General features: G+C 36.5%; 1 long non-coding RNA gene across 1 annotated transcript in view; it reads left to right on the top strand.

The window, feature by feature from the left end:
• LOC128082839 (uncharacterized) overlaps positions 1 to 13,494 on the top strand; it is a 310,058-nt gene that overhangs the window by 164,781 nt on the left and 131,783 nt on the right. Inside the window, exon 5 of the long non-coding RNA XR_008207861.1 lies at positions 12,320 to 12,391. This is a non-coding gene — a long non-coding RNA (uncharacterized LOC128082839). The remainder of the gene's footprint in view (positions 1 to 12,319; positions 12,392 to 13,494) is intronic.

Raw genomic sequence — 13,494 nt, 5'->3', positions numbered from 1 at the left:
TTAAAGAGCAACTAGGCATCAATAAAATTTAATTAATTGGGCCTATGGATGCACATGTAAATTGAGTGTTAATTGTGCTAGCAATGCTTTTCCATTAAAAATTAAACTCATGACTAGTAACCAAGAAAAAAACAAGCCAGTGTTTTTCTATAAACAAATCTCATTTTCTTTAATTGTGCCCCTGCTTTAGATAACAATCATAATTCTCCATTTGCTTTGTTAAATGTGAGTATCACTACAGCATGGGAAGGATCATTGCTGGTGATTTGAATGGCAAAAATGTGAGATTTTAAAAACTTTTGATGCAAGTCTTTGTTTAAATTGCTTAAGCCCTGATTTGAGCAAGAATTGCATTCTTGTTTCTTAGGCTACAGTAGGTTTCTCAGAGTATCTGATGTATTAAGAAGAAACATAACTTTGTCAACTATATTTTTCTAAAGAATTGTTTAATGGAAATGATGGAATTTTGTGGGTATGTTCTTTTATTTACTTACCTGTAGATCAATATATGTAGAGATGAGAGCTAATAGGAGTGTCAGTACAGTCTAGGATGCAGGTATTTTAAGCTTCAGGTCAGTTCCTGCTGCTTTCACGAACTTTGCTCCATAAACTTGACTTTAAACATAAATAGAAATCAGGAAAATAAATATGTTTAATTCTTGTAAGAGAGCAAGTGGATTTCAGGAGTGAACAAGATTGTCAAACGGAAGCACATCCACAGAGACTGGACTGAGGTTTCTACAATATGAATTTTAAGACCAAGTCCTCTCCTTATGGAGCAGGTGCCATATAGGCACGTCTGTAGTTCTGCATCATCTTCCCAGGCAGGCAGCTGGGAGATAGGAATTGCAGGGCTGGTTTTATCAACCAGGTCCAGATTTAGGCACCTATTCTTTAAGTCATTCCATCAACTTCATGAATATATCACTTCACTGTCTCACTGTTGTAAAGATGTCTTTAGAATGTGTGAAGTACTCAGAGAGAACGTAGAGGTGTTTGTAAGTAGAAAGTAAGGGTACCATTGAATTTGAACTTAGAGGACAATGACAGAAAGACATGTTAAAAAGAGAGGAGAAGAAAAAGCAACTGAAAGCCACCTGAATCAATACACTTTGCAGACTGTGAATCCAGCCTTTCTGTGAAAAAGGGTATTCTCAGTTGGTTTTGCCCCTCCTATTAAGAAAAAAGTCAGGACAAATCAGATTGTGACTATATATTTTTTACTCATTGTTAATTCATTTATTTTATTTAGCCCTTGGCCGAGGGGGATCTTTAAGACAATACATTTTTTAAAGGATTTGAAACCCAAATTAAAGAGAACAGGCAACATAATGTCTTGCTATAATCTAAGCAGGTAACAGCCAATAGTCTGTCATGTTCTAGGTTTGCAGGGAATCGGTCAACATGTTTTAGTACTAGCAAAAAGAGACTTGAATAAAATGCTAATAAATAGTAAAACAGAGTATTTTACAGATAATACAAAGTTCAATCAAAAATGCAAAGAAAATATTTTATAGCTTCCACACCAAACTTTGAAATTCCTCAGTGTCTCTTGTGCTTAGAATCCCTATCCTTGTAGCTTCTTTGACAGTCTTGAGTAGAATACCAGGAAACAAATTTTGGGAAATATCACAGCCTTCTTCCTGTGTTCCTCTATGCCTTCTTACTGTCCATAACAAAGTAATCTGACAGTTGGAACCCTCGGATATCCTTTCATGCTTTCATGCTAAGCTACAGAAGTCCAGTCCAAGTTTATCATAGTCTTAAAGGTAAAAAGCAAGAAGACTTTGTTTAAGCCAAATTTTCAGAGGCAGAGAATTGATTTTTCTCTCTTGTTCCTGAAAAATCAGGAGAAAATAGATATTAGTGGTGATAAGATGGTTGCCTTAATCTCAGTGTATTAAAAGATATATATGTGCTTAAATTGTTTATTCACTTCTATCACTTAATATGGAACTTTTGCCATTCATATTTGAAACTTTGGAATTTTGATTGCTGAATGTAAATGTCCAATTGAAATTTCCTCTAGGGATGTGTGGTTTCTTCTTTCTGCACTCAGTGCTAAGGTGCCCTTTGTTCTCGTCCTCATCCTGCCTTCCCTGAAAACAGGCCCATTCTGTTGCTGTACTCCATGCGCCCTGCGCTTGGCTGCGTCTCATGCTGGAGATGGCGTTTACAGTCTCCTGTGACCAAATCAGTAGCTTGAAGCAGAGTGCGGGAGCACAGTCATAATTCAATAATTGCTTCATGACTAATTCAGCATGAGTTGCTTTGCTTTTCCAAACAAGTGTGTCCTAGCCATCCCAACAACATCCCCCATCCAAAAACAAGGAAATAGATGCGCAGATTTAGCTGGGCAAGTAAACAAATCATGGTAGTTTTGGTGTTTTATTTATAATAGCCTTAACAGTGTACTTCTATGAAACACATAGAGAACTATAAATTCATTGATCTAAAGGATTTTGTACTTTGAAATATGACCACAGTGCTTTTAAATAGTATAATGATTACGTATCTCATGTAGACAACAGCCACAGGAAATCTGTGCATTTGACTGAGAAGTGGCTTGAGCCTTTTTACTGTGGCTCCAACTAGCACGTGAGTTATTAGTGAGCAGCACAGAAGGCATTATTAGGAATAAAGGGAGCTGCTTGAAATCCTGGCCCTCAGGTCTGCGCTGATCATTTGTTTGATCCCAGAAATGTCTGGCCACTAAAAGATTTTGTGTGCACACAGATGTTTGTGTGAGGATGGACAGAGTCTTTTTCTTACCTGCTCAGACAGGAGATTGAAGGCTCTTCATGATGACTTTGCTTTGCACTTCAGGTACAGATCCTGCTTACTCCTGCAATTCTGTAATTGTATGTGTTAGTATTCCAGGCTGCCATGAAATGAACAGAGAGATTGAGATTAGGTTGGTTTCAATTTTATGTCTTGCAGTCAGCTACAAGTAGGGAAAAACAAATGTCCTTGGGAAGGCAGCTGTAGAGCACTTGGTTTGCTGTGGGGGAGGAAAGAGGGTTCCAGGCTGGAGAACACTGGGATCATCTAAAGAAACACACTGGTAGCTGCCCCCTCCTCCCGTGTCAGATAAAGTTTGCAAGCAAGCTTTCAAGCAGCTTAAGTCTCCTCCTAATCTTATAAGAGAAATAGAATTATTTGCTCTTGCTTATATCTACAGTGATTTCTGTCTCTCTTGTCTGTCATGTGAGTCAGATCTTAAACCTCTTTGTAAACTTCAATTAAATGTTTAGCCACAGATGGGGGGATGTGTTTCAGACCAGCTATGGTGAATGCCCTGGTGTGTTTTGAAGCACAGCAGTGTGAAGTGATGAAAATATTAGCATTTTTACTGTTGGGCTTGAAGATGATCTGAGATATTGCTGCTGTTGCACACCAATTGTTTTTGAATACAAATTAACATATGTGCAAAATTGAGGACACACATTCAAGTCTTTCTGATCATGTCTGAATGGACTAAGAGATGGGTAAAGTCCCTGCAGGTGAGACTTGAGCATTTGCTAAATGGCAACAAAAAAATGTGTAACTACACTTCTGGCTTTGGGAACTGGGTCTTTTTTTCTTTCCATTTCAAATCTGTTAGCTACCTTTTGGTTGCAGTGTCATTCCTCTGAGATGCTGCTGTCCTGCCCGATGCGTGTTCATTTAGGGCAGATTTACAGCTCGGGCAAAAGGCTGTCTTAGAGCTGTTGGACAACTGTTGAAGCTGCTAACTTTGCTGCAGTGCCTCCAGCTTGAAGAAGCTGGTGCCAGAATCAGTCACACTGATTCTCATACAGTTGTGAGCCAGTAATTTGTTTCCTGCACATCTTTTCTGCTTTTTATTCCTAGAAAATGATAACCGTCTATGACCGGAGTGGATGGAATATTCTGAGCTGGAGATTTGTTCTCTTGTCCTGGATGTTATTTGAGCGAGCTACTTTGTAGAAATTACTTATTCATAGTTATTTTTACATTCTTTTAATTGTGAGAGCATTTATTAAACTAGCAGCAATACATAAAGCTTCTAGTTTCATTTCTATAAAATGTCACTTTCAAAACACTTTTCAAAAGAAATTACAATGCCTTTAAAGAATGAGAGTTTTGTAAAATGCAAGTAGTAGAAGTAGTTTCCCCATGATAATAGAGTTATGTTTGGAAAATATGCTTCCCTATACTTATTTCCATCATAGTAGTAAAGAAAGCTAGTGAAATCTCAGCGCTGTTGGTAAAAGCTGGTTCCGCAAATTAATTACTTCAAAAAGTATATTCATTTTGTATCCATAAATATGAAGGAAAAAAAGCTAAATATTTTATTTGTATCAATGTTTCTTTAGACTTTGAAAAAAAATTTCTTTTGTTACTATATGGAGTTTTAAATTTCAGAACAAGCCAAAGTTATGGTGCATAAAGTACATGAATAGGAGAAATTATTGCTGTGGGACAGACAAAATGGAACTTTTGTTGTTAAAATGTTGATAAGGTACTTCAACACATTTCAAAAATAAAGTAAAGTAAGCAAACTGTAATGTATTTATTGCTATACTCTAACCTAACATTAGCAATAGTAATAGTTGTGAATGGACAGCATTATATAATGCAGCATAATATATTTCAATGCACATCAAATGGTGTATTCAGATGTAATGGGCAAATAGAAGTGTTCTATAAGGTACATACTTGATTACTACTGAAATCTATAATAGAAAAGTAATGATAAATATATAAAATGAAAGGGCTGATTACTGCTCTCTGAAAGATCAGAGTATGATTGATTATAAAACATGTTTTTGAAAATTCATTTAATGAGAAACTTAAATATTTGAATTGGAAATAGAATTCCGTGTGGGAAATGAATACATTTCAATAAACTAAGTGCTTAATTTAAAAAAAAAATTAAAATCCACAAACAAATTCAAAGGTAGAAATTGGCCTTGATGGGAAACGTTACTACAATGAGAAATTCATTTAGATGCTTGATTTATAGATGCAAAGGAAGCCCAACTATGTGAGACAGTTGCCAACACCTCTTTTCAAACTCAGTCCCTGTGTTTGTTCAAGATATCAAGGAAAATCCCATTGTTAGCAACTGAGAGCATAGAGTACTCAGGTCCCTGTTCTTGCTATCTGAAAAATGCACGAAAGAAAGGCAGATGAAAAGCTGAAAATGTTGCAGCCACTTTTCTAAATAACGAAGTGTCAAGAATCAGTGTTGTTTATTTTCAGCATTATGTCCTATTCCGTGAAGTTGTTTCCAATTTGTTTTTGCCAAGATGCTTATTTTACTCTCCAGTAGGCAGTACAAAAAAAAAGGTCTGACGTGAGAAATGCATTTTTCTCCTTATCAACAAACTTGTAATCTGTGCCCTCAGTCGTGTGCATCCCCTTGCTGGCTGCAGTGTGCTTGTGGTGGTTTGGGGCCCTTTGCAGGTGGATCCTGTGCTATTGGCTCCTCTTGTCTGTCTTGTACACAGCTCACATCTGCACTGTTCCACAAGCTTGCACAGCGTTGGCAGCAATGATTATTTCTTGTTGTTCTGTGACCTAGAAGGGGTGTTATCTGTAGGAGGAAATATCAGAGCTTCATGAAATCCAGTATGAGAGAAATGAGCATGAGGAAAAGTTGCCGATATGTTTGTTTTTCTCATGCTGCTTTGCTTGTGTCGGGTTTCAGGCCTTGAATGCCTTTTAGTTTGTCCATGTACTTTTTGTTTGTTAAACTTCTTGTGCTTATCTAACTTCCTAATCTCTTGTGGGGATTTGATAACCTTAGTGTTTTTTTCATGCTGCTCCTGGTGCCTCTGCCATGATTAATGGGATAGACCACTAAACTGGCCACCTCTGAAATTATGGAATGTGTTAATCAGATGGACAGATGACCTCAGGGAGTGCAGTGACCCTGAGGATCAGAGGTCAGATTTAAACAATATGACAAATACAAGGATGTTGTCATTTCAAACTAAAAAAGGGTAAATAGATAAAGGGTAACTTGAGAGTGACATACATATTTGTTACAGTTCGTATGTATAAAAATTGACTTTTAACTTCAGTAGCAAGTAATGTATCTTCTACAGCTTGTTGCATGAGGTCAAAATTTCAAGACGAAGATTACTGACAAGGTATAAGGTAGCAATCAACAAAAGATTTGGTTTCACTTTTGGTGTTTGGTGCAAAATAACTTCTTATTTCTGTACCTTCATTTACTTCTCCATAGATATTAGAGAATACATTTCCCTGCAAAGCCCTTCAGAAATGGCTACCCGTACTGCTCTTCAGTAGCTGTTTCATGTATTGCCCATCTAAATAGAAACATGACATCATACAGCGTGTTTCATTTGAGTATGGAACTTCATTTTTCTTTCCTAAGGGTTATAGCAATCTCTGTGGAGTTGCATTATAGAGCCATAATAGGCTCAGTCTTCAGCTAGGCACAGCTGAGAAGAGGGAAGATGTGAAACCAGTCTGTGCTCCCCTTACGTTGACCGACCAGATACTGAAACACCCTTTGTCATATTTAAGACATTTCTAAATTACTCTGGTTGAATACATTGGAACCTGACAGAGCAGAGTATGATTTGTGCTGAACATGGCATGTGTTCTGTCTGTGCTTTCTAACCCAACTTCCTACTTGGTCTGTGTAGGAAACAATTGGTATAGGAATGCATTGTGTCAAGGAGAATCATCTGTTACACTTAAAGGAGCTTTTTAGTCATAGCTGTACAGATCAGGTCGGTGTGGGGTGTTTGAAACTTGTGTCCAGCCAGTGAACCACCACGCAATACTGTATTCCCATAATGCTTCTGCTCAGCATAATTTGCAGGAGAATATAGTCTTTGGTAACTATGCTTTGGCTCACCTAGTACTGATCCCCAAAACTACAGATGGGATATTTTACAAGTCATCTAAAAAGCAGTATAAAAAAACCTCATGTCTGAATAAATCTAGGATCAGAAGGGTTGTTTTAAAAAAAAATAAAATAAAATAAAAAAAAGTTTCTGCACCAGGATTCTGGTTGCCAACTGCAGAATGAGTCAAATCTTTCCTGTTGCTTTTTTCCCTCAATTAAATGTTGATGAGTTCAATTAAAAAGAAAGAAAGTTCTCCCCAAAAGTCTGTCCTTGCCTTGGGAAATTCTGTCAGGAATGCTCGGATGCTCTGATATGTGTTGGTGGTGTTGACGTTAAAGGAGACAAAGCAGTGAGGAATAACTCATAAACCATCAATTCACCTTTATTACTCAGATAGAGCTCTGACTTGGTAGTGGCAGCATGATTGATTGATTAAGGAACATAGCTCAGCAGAGAAACTGAAAAAGGAAAGGCTGGAAAGGTAATGGTTTTGATGTTTTCAAGTAATATTCAGCACTGAGTGAAAAGAAAGAACAATGCGATGAGAACTGTTTACTAAATATGTCCTCAGGTCACTTTCAGTTTGTAGGTAATAACTGAAATGAGTCCTGAATGTGGTCCACTCAGTTTTGGGATGGAATGAAATATTCCATTCTGAGGGCATATGTATTTCTATCCCATGTTCATAAATAAATAAATAAACCTTTTATAACAATAATAAAAAAGAAAAGAAACCCTTTTGCATGAAAACATGCTTTAACTGTATTTGTAACACTCAGTAAATAAATTACAGGTTTTATATCATTCAGAAAGAGCTGCGAGTGATTTATTCAGTTATTAACTTCACACGCTTGGAAGAATGAATTAAATGCCAGTCCCTGATGAAGGTTTTGGATTATTCTGCCAGAACATACCACTTAAAAGTTTTGGCAGCTCAGTGTGTTGCATGATGAGCAGGAAGATTTTGGTGAAGCTAAAGCAGATGAGTCTGTATTGTGACAGTTTACAGCATCTTATAAATTCCATAAAATGAAAATGAATTATGTATTATTGGGTTTACATAAGGTCACCGAATGAACTCTGACCCTTCTCTTTTCTCATTTGGCTCAATTATTAGATGAAATGACAGATCTGATCTCTTTTCAAATTGTATTAGAGGGGGCCTCTTTATTTTGCCCTCTAGCAGCAATTCTCTGACAGAACTAGGCAAGTGCATTAATTATGATTGATTTAGTGGGTCTATAAGGTGATTATTTCTCAAATTCTACTTCTGTGCCAAAACCTTTTGACCTCTCTCAGGCCACACAGCAAATGAAATCCATAAGAAGATTTAAGAGGGGACTGACCAGCACTGCTGTTTCCTTGTGCTGTTTGAACTCAAAACACTTTGGGACACCCAAGCAAATGCAAAAGATTGAATTACTGGGACATACTGTGGTTAAAATGTTTAACAATTTGATATCTCTGTTTAAAGAAAATGGCATGAAATTGATCACAAGGCGGGAAAAAGTCTCCTTCTCTGGGTGGGGGAGGAGGGAACAAAAAGACCAGAAAAGATGTTTTGCTTTCTAAATTAGGCTCAGTAAAAAGATCAAGATGCCTCATATCAAGACTGTGCTGGAGCATGCTACATTGTACTGAGAATAGAATTTCAGTCACATTCTTTTAATAAAATGGCAAAATAACTGCAGAAGTCAGCTTAAGGGTGAACTTTTCCTTGGTGTGACTATAAATATTATGGATTGCATGTGTGTATGCATATGTGTATACCCATATTTATGTAAGCACAGTAAAGAACACATTTTGAAACCAAATCTGAGTTCAAAAAGAGAAAATGCGCACTCTACATTTATTCCTAAGTAACAGTGATGCTTTGTTTATAGGCTAATAGAAACGGAATACAGTTTCCAGATAGACCACTCTGATTTTGGCAAGCTGACTTCACTGGGAGGCCTGCAGTAATAAACCATACAGTACAGTAATTCTAGATATGAGTGTTGTGTAATAATGTCTTTTAAAAGTCTCTTGTTATGAGCCACTGAGAGGATATGTGAAGTGAGATAACTTCCTTCTGAGCAGAGCAGACAGGCCCTCAGCGTGGATCTGCTCCGCCTTTTCCACTCTACCTGATCTAAACTTTTGCTGAGTTCTGCTTCTAATAGCTGATTCCTAGAACTAGAGGCAGGGAAAGTAGGAGGGGGAGAATAGAAATTGGGTTGTATACACTTCAAGTTTGCCAGGAGTTCTTGGTTTACTGTGGGAAGAGCCTTTTTTTTCTGGAAAAAAAAAAAAGACTATTTTTCTTTGAGAAGCAGGTCTTTGCAGGATGGTCATTGTGAATAGTAATCTTGTTAACACTCAGCAGCTAAATCTAATCTATATTTATTGAGCATATTGGTTTCAAGACATTAATTGTGAGTGCTGTAAATTTGTTTGAGACTTTTTCACGTGGTTCTTAGAGGGCTCTTATTATTCAAGTAGGGCTTTCATGGACTCCTGCACAAAATGTAGAGAATCCAGCTAACCCTGATGATTTTTTAATTGTTGGTTTTAAATTTCTGTATGTAAGTTAAAACATAATATAGCAGAGTATTTCAGGTAGATTTTCAGTACCAAGCAGATAAGGAACTTTTGTCTGCAGTTCAACATATTAGAAGATAATAATTTAGTACCACCAAAGAGTGATATGTTCAAAACACAGCAATTTAGTTGCAAAGTTCACTTTTGTTCCAAAAATATTTGTAATTCAGTTTCATGGTGTTTTTCCCTGATTTACTAACATAAAGCAAGATTTGAATTACAAACGTAACTGAGCAGTGCACAGGTGTTACAAAAGGAGAATTAATCAGGAAGATAGACATCTAAAGGTGTACTTCTCACTATAGATGACCATGATAATACTTAAACATGTTTATTTCCCTAGCCATATCAGAAAGTTAATTTGATTAAGACTCATGATTACACCCAGCAAAAACAATTTTGCTAGAATTTCCAAGTAGCAGAAGTATATCCTTCTGCTAAATTATGTATGTTTTGCCAAAGTATTCATGAAGCACAGCGTTAATGTAGAAAATGTCTTAGACTTCTTGAATACTTAGGAACAGCCTGAGAATGTAAAAGGTATCTTCTGTAAGCCTTCTGTAGAAGGTTCATGTCTTTTCTCTGCCTAAGGTAGAGTGATCTGAGTTGAAAATCTCTGCTTTGAATCAGGCAAAGGGAGAACATGACGTGGCTCTTGCAATCTCAGAAGCGTCTGTGCTGGTCAGTACATGCATTCATATTGTACACATACAATAAAAGTGGGAATCAGGAAATGATTCTGCTTCTGTGGAGCTCTTCAAAGCAGCATTTGTAATACTTGGACTACACTTTGTGATGAGTGTCAGCCTCTAGTCAGATCTCTGCTGGTGACACTATTTCAGGTGAACACACTGCTGGGCAGTTTCCAGCCAGCTGTGCCAGGTGATGTTGGGGTGTGGCTCTGCTTCTTTTGATAGCTCTTCTCCCAAAATGTTGCTACTGACAAGCTGACAAGTAGTGGTTTTCAAGTCCAATTACCACTAGTGAATTACACATGGTGCCTCACTACTAGTTCTGGATTTGTTACTTTATCAGCATAAATGAGCACTAACATCTTTATGTAGCATCCTTTGCAGGGAGTGCTGGTGCTTCACTTTGTATGCTAAAACAAACAAAACATTTTAATAGTAAAGTGTGCTTTTTTAGGGAGAAAAGTGTCTGCTGAACAATAATTGCTGAATTTTCTGGGGGATTCCTTAGTGTCAGACTTAATCTTTTCAGCCACGCAAATTTCTGTGCTGGAGCACATGCAAAAGCAAGAAGACACAACAGCTGTCTTCGTGTTGCTGGTCAGCTGTTACGCCAGATCTCTGTGGGAGATCTTAGCACAAATCCTGTCACACTGAATTGTTTGGCTAGTTTATCATTAAGCTTTGCCAGTAATTTTGGTAAAGGTGTTACACCTGTGTTAGTCAATATTTATTCATCTTCCTTTCTGTTGATACTTCTACTTCCATGGAATTTAATTAGAAAATAATTGTGCATCTGCTTTCAAAGGTTTGCTAGATTGGATACTTCAGCTCTTGATGTAGTATTTCTGATGCCTTAATTATGGCCTCATTAAAAATTAGATAAAAGTCATGATGTCCAGTATTTGATATTAGAAAGTATTATGTGGCCAGAGAAAACAAGCTGCTAACTGAAGTTATACTTGTGATGTCAAGTACAACAAGAAGGACTGATGTTAAAAATACTGCTTTGAGATGCTTTCTATGTCCTAGCATTGTATGAGGAGCAAAGTGACATCTTTGCTGTGCACCTTACTGATAAATACTGTTTGATTTATTGGTAAGTGAACCTCAATAAGTTGAAATGGCAATTGGTCAAGTCAGTGATTTTGCCTCATTTTGAGTTCCTCCATATACTCTTTTCAAGTGTAAAATGCTTTCAAATGCTGTGAAAAAAAAAAAAAAAAAAAAAGGAAATTTCAAATGATTTTCAATTGCTCGTGAACTTTGTTGTTTTTTGGAAAATATGGCTAGTAGGAAACAATTCTAAACCTCAGATAGCACTGGGTGTTGATCTGAAAAATAGTTCTGTTTTCCTTTTTCTCAATATTTACTAAAAAAAAAAAAGTACCTGAAGACATTTTGAGAATGATTTGGATAATTTGACTCTGAATTTCGTAGATTTTTTAAAGATTGGCTCAATTTATTTGTTTCTTTGCTTTTACATCACATTGTGTCGTATAGCTTTGTAAAGAGAGAAATAACTGCTGGGAACTAAGGCCCTATAAAGAGATTTCATTTTTAGGAGTGACAGTTCATGCAATCGGAGTCATCATTAGAATCTTTCAAAAGACTGTTGTATTTTTGCTCTATTAGAATATGAATCTGTTGTGAGTTTTTTCCTTAATGATACAAAATCAACCAGTCAAATTTTGTTTTTGTTGTTGTTTGCTTTAATAGAGAGCAATTAGTTCCACTGCAGCTATGCTTTGCTGTATGCAGAACTGTGGCAATCAAACATGCAAGCTTGATTATTGATCTTTCATTAAATAAATAAGAGATCTCAGGCACTAATAGTTACTATTTTCACACTTTTGTAGGCAATACTGGTCCTTTTTCTTCTTGATCTATACCCTCTGCTGCTGTTAGATGACAAATGTTCACAAATAAGAACTCTGTACAAAGAAGATAACTGGTCAATTTTTTAGACATAGGAATTTCCCATGGGATATTTATGACTATCGTGTTCTTTAAGACATAAACTAACAGAGATAGAAAAATGGGGACGGCTGCTCCCACATTAAAGGCAATAAATGTATAGCCATGGTGAAATTAAATTATGTTTCCAGTCATGGTACATTGTTGCTTTCTGTAGGATTCTTAGGGAGAGCACAATGTTGGGCTTACAGCATTTGTAATATCTTTTTCTTTTTTTTTTTCTAGTCCAGAAGTCTTTAAAAGTACACAAACTTTACCAAGGATTTCTATGAGGATGCGGTGGATGTCCTTTTCAAGGTATGTTATTAATCATAAAATTAGATAGCATATGTTTGATTCCTTTCCTGACAGGCTTTTGTTGCTATGCTTGCTGTGTATTACAGATATTATATGTAAAGATGGTCTGAAATATCCGCAGAGTAGAAATAGCCTTTGAATATAACATTGCAGGAGACCAGAGTAGCTTTGTGCATGGTATCCTGCTTCTAAGCTGTCATTTGTCCAATGCTAGTCTTCTTCAGAAGACTTCTGCAATTCTACAGGGGTGTACAAATGTTAAGATGTTTCTCAATCAGTTTTCTTCACATCCACTTGGCAAAATTGTGTCCAGTATCTAAAATTCTTTTTTTTAGAACTCTGCATGTATGTCTTTGTTCTTCTTTTGTATGTTAATAGACAATTGAACTCAATGTATGGATCGATAGTACTAATGTGGACTTTGTACAGTATTAATATGTCCAAGTAGATAGATTGGAGAATTGTTAAATATGGACTCTGTGTAGCTCAGTATTCATTTCTGTCTTACCACTCTAGATTCTTTTTAACAAATAAAAGTTAATAATTCTAGTCTCTGAGTATGTTAGGCTGGCCTCCTAGAAGCATTGGTGTCACAGTTTATAACTCTCTTGCAAATAGGAAAATTATTTTTGTGAATGAGCATTGTTTGATTGAGAGCAACCTGAACTTAGATCTAGGCTAGGACCATTGATCTCAATATATCTAAGAGCTGAAGCAAATTGGAAATGATGTTCAAAGGTTACATTTTAATCTCTGAGATTTTTGTGCCGTTGTGTGTGTGTGTGTGTGTGTGTGTGTGTGTGTGTGTGTGTGTGTGTGTGTGAGATAACTTTCTGTGCAGAAAGCTCTGTTCACTTGGCTTGAATCTGAAAAGAAAATGTATTACATTTTAATACTGACACAAACAAATGAGTTGGTTTTAGTTTCTGTCATCCACAAACCGCTATGTTTATAATACCATGAGTATATTAATGGACAGATTTAATGATATATATATTATTTCTGTCAGAATCCTTTAAATTACTTTTGCTACCACAATGCACAAAATGATGATGTATTTCAGTGAACAAAGGAAGGCAGGTTACACTTGCAGTGCCCATAAA

Source organism: Tympanuchus pallidicinctus, unplaced genomic scaffold (assembly GCF_026119805.1).
Source record: "Tympanuchus pallidicinctus isolate F22 unplaced genomic scaffold, pur_lepc_1.0 scaffold22, whole genome shotgun sequence".
NCBI classification, from domain to species: Eukaryota; Metazoa; Chordata; class Aves; order Galliformes; family Phasianidae; genus Tympanuchus; species Tympanuchus pallidicinctus.
The sequence above is the reverse complement of the archived record's forward strand: the minus strand, read 5'-3'. Positions and strand labels throughout refer to the sequence as shown.